Below are 4,090 nucleotides of genomic sequence, written 5' to 3'. Positions count from 1 at the left end.
GTCTAAAACAGTACACAGCCAAAACTATCAGGGCCTCAGTTTCCCATCTGTAATATGGGCATAATGGCATCCTTTCAGATGTGTACTGAAAAGAGATATTAATTATAACACTAACATAGCTCAGATATTATGGTGTAAGTATTGCAGAACAGACTGTGAGAAAGATTGATTAAAGAGACATGTAAATTAATTATACTACTGTACTCAATTGAGTAGCATGAGTTACTTTCACTGGAATGATGGCCAGTCTGTCAATATTCCATCAATGGCCTTTAAGCTTAGAGAAACTGGGTTTGATAGCCGTGAAGGCTAATCTACCCAATCAACATTGCTCTCCTCCCTCTCGCCAAAAGAACACTTCATGTATTTTCTTGTATTTGTCTTGAAATAAATGCAACCTGGATCAAAACTAAAGGTGTACAAGGAACAGTGGAAGGCGAGAAAAAAAAAAAAAAAAAGGCATGAAAATAAAAAATTTAGTCCTAGGGCACAACATACAACATATAGGGAATATCTGCTAAAGGCTGTAGAGCAGAAATAAACAGTACAGACACAAAGTGACAACTCCAAACAGCTCACCACATTGAAACAAGTCTCCTTTCACATTTCCAAACATATACATATGTACTAGCTGCCCTAAGAGTTCTGGGATACAGAAGAGGGAGGGAAATATTAACTATTATTTACCTTAAGAACACAGCTTGAAAACACACAAAAATAGCCCTTTTTTGCCCTTACAAGTGCTTATTAATAAAACAAGATATTTGAGGACTTTTTGTTTGCTTGTTTCTTTGCTTTTTAAGAGGTCAGAAGCTCATTTTCCATTTCAACCATGCTGCTGTACCAATCCTGTGAGCATTGCCCCAGTCTTTTTTCTCTGGCCAATACCAATTTAATTTGTAATGAAAACATTGCAAGTCAGACTACACTACTTACTAACATATTGATTATTTTTCACTAAACAATTACAAGGAAATCAAAATCCCATCTCTTTCTCTATTTTTTGAGCTAGTTTTTGGTTGGTTTTTTTTTTTCCCCAATGTTGATCTTTTGTTTGTGTACATAAAGGAGTCAAAGTGTAGGCTATGTTATCCATAGAAGTTGTATAGGTCTACCAAAACTTTCTTATATAGTGGTGTCAGCACATCCTTCGTGTGTAGGTATTTATCTACTGATGCACATTCATAAATACATCATACATACAGACTCCAACTTCAGGAAAGTGTATGAACTATACCAATATAAATCTTTGTAACAGTAAAAGAGCATTCATATTATGAATGGTGACAGTATTTTGGTTTAAAAATCCATGCCCTCAATTGAACTGATCCATGTTATAACTCCGTAGCTCAGATCCCAGCCCCTTCTATCCTTGAAATCAAGTACTTTTTTAAAACAAAAAAAGTTAAACTTACCTGAGAGAAATGCAGCTAATTAAAATGGTATTTAATTTTAATTCAGAATAATTTGTTTATGCCATAGATCATACTTTACAGTTCCTAAATATCATCTGCAGTTCCCAAATATCACCTCTTTCCAGCTGAGCAAAAGAACCCATTTTCCATGCTTTTGATAATGACTCTTCCTCTAATGATCACTTTCTGGCATGGGTAGGAGAGGAAGAAGCCTAGATAAAAGCATCAGTCCCAACCATCTCTCACAGCCAGAGATTAAAATGCTAATCAGATCACCCAGAGACAGCAAGTAATACTCTCAAACTAATACTGTGCCATATCTAATACCCTGGAAAATGAATTACATTCCAAGCAGTGAATGATATTGTCTGACATAAATAAGCAAAACTCAGAAGACCATTTTGAAAGTTTATTTGAAAACCTTTCCGTCAGCAGCTACTGCTGGTGTTCTGTTTTCTAAAGAAAATCCAAGCACAGCTATTGGGGAAAATAAATTAACAAATAAATAAATAAATAAAAATCCTGCAATAAAAATACTTGTTTGGAGTGAAATAGTTGAGGGTATGATAAACTCATTTCTGCAGTAGTGCAGGTTGTCCACATGCTTCTTCTGCCTGAGATTTGTAATTTGGTCTTGACAGATAAGGACCTATTGCTCTACTAGTTGGTTTAGGTTGTTGGTAAGCCTTTAGGTTGTTGGCCTGGGTTAAGTCAAGTGTGCCCTGGCAGCCAAAAGGGCCAGCTGTGTCCTGGTGTGCATTGAGCACAGCGTATCCGGCTGGTCGAGGGAGGCTATTGTCCCACTCTACACTGACTGGGGTGGCCCTACCTTGAGTACTGTGTGAATTTTTGGGCACCTCAATATAAGGACATCTAACTATTAGCGTATATCTGGAGAGGGGTGACTAAGATGGAGAAGGGCCTTGAGGGCAAGACTTCTGAGTAGCTGGGGTGATTTGTTCAGCTTGGAGGAGAGAAGGCCCTGTACTCAACTGACACTGTGGCCTCATCTCAGTCTATAACTTCAGCAAGAGGGGCAGCGGAGGGAGGGAGAGGTGCTGAGCTCTCTCTGGTGATCAGTGGTAGGGCATGAGGAAATGGAATGAAGCTGTGTCATGGGAGGTTCAGCTGGACATTAGGAAAAAGCTGTTCACTGAGAGGGCAGTCGGTCACTGGAATAGGCTCCCCAGGGAAGTGGCCAAGGCACCAAAAATGTCAAGAGTTCAAGGATTGTCTGGATGACACTTTCCATCATATGGTTTCATTTCAGGTAATCATGTGAGGAGCATAGAATCAGACTTGATGATCCTTATGGGAAGAGCTGATAGATCTTGAAGATCTATCGGTGTTGCAAATGGCTCATAGCAAGTGCCCGATTTTGGAGAACAGAACTCTAGAGGAAGGACCTAAGGGAAAAGAGAACAACTCAAAACAAAAAGGTTATCTTGCTATGATCTTCTACTTGCTAGATTATTTCGCTCTCACTGATGGATTGCCCTTTCAAATACCTAATTACAGCATTTTAGGTAGTAAGAGAATCGAGGGACAGCAGTGCATAAGTGTTAGGGATGGTTTGCTAAGATTTTGGTTTTTTTAGGTTTAGACCATTCTACTTGTTTGAAGAATCACCGATATTTTCTGATGAAAATAAGTGACATTAAGTAAAATATTAAACTAGTTCTAGTTACCTTGTTGTTTGTGACTGTTGGGTTTTGTTCTTGACAACATAACCTTGCTGTCAAACTGTTTGTTTCTTCAATAAAATTAGCTCTTGAGAAATCATTCCTGTATACCAGTGGTTTCCTACGTGTAAAGCCCAATTTGACGTTGTGGCATTTCCTTAGCTTACAAACGGTAGTGAGAATGTAGAAAATGGGACAAATTTTTGCAAACATCCACTCTTTTTGCCCCCTCTCACCTCTGATGTTCACAGGAACACTGCATCTACCCATAGATCTCAATTAAAACTGAATCCTTCTTACCTCTGGAAATCCAGCTTTGATGTTGCTGAAAAATCTGGATTCTGTGAACCCTTAAAATTTCCTCAAAAATCCCAGTGAGCAAGGCTCATCCTGATCATTTTCCTTCACGTGATTTATGACACTACTTCCTCTAATGCCATTTCCCCCCTTTGCTTGGAATGTGAACAGCTAGACTAGGCAGTGGTTAGGGAAAGCTCCAAGCCCAGGAGCAAAGATGTCATCCATATGCTCATGTATTGGGTTTGGATTTTACAGTGAAATCCTCCCCAGCCGACACCAGCACCGCGAGTGCTGCGGCACCCAGGAGCTCCACCCGGGCTGGGGTCTTGACTACCTGAAAGCAAATTTAGGGTAAACGCCGCCGCCCCGGCACGGACAGCCTTCACGGCGCTCCTAAGCGCGGCCTAACTGCGGCGGTTCCGGGTACACCAGGCCGGAGCCCACCACGGATCACCTCACCGGAGGGGCCGAGGCAGCGCTGGGCTAAGGCCCGCTCTGGGAGGCAGCCGGACCGCCCTCCCCATCCGCGGCGGGGCCCACACCCGCCACGACCCAGCCGCCAGCTCAAGCAGGGCGACGGGAACGCGCGGCCGGCACAAAGCCGGCGGAAGGGCGGCACGGGAGCGCTGCCGTTCCCCGCCCCCGGCACTGCGGCGCGGGGCCGCGGCTCCCGCACTGTAGGGGGCGCTGCGC

This window comes from Neopsephotus bourkii, unplaced genomic scaffold, assembly GCF_033783945.1.
Source record: "Neopsephotus bourkii isolate Nb327-2 ecotype Australia unplaced genomic scaffold, CSIRO-AGI_Nbou_v1 NB_846, whole genome shotgun sequence".
Taxonomy (NCBI): domain Eukaryota; kingdom Metazoa; phylum Chordata; class Aves; order Psittaciformes; family Psittacidae; genus Neopsephotus; species Neopsephotus bourkii.
The sequence above is the reverse complement of the archived record's forward strand: the minus strand, read 5'-3'. Positions refer to the sequence as shown.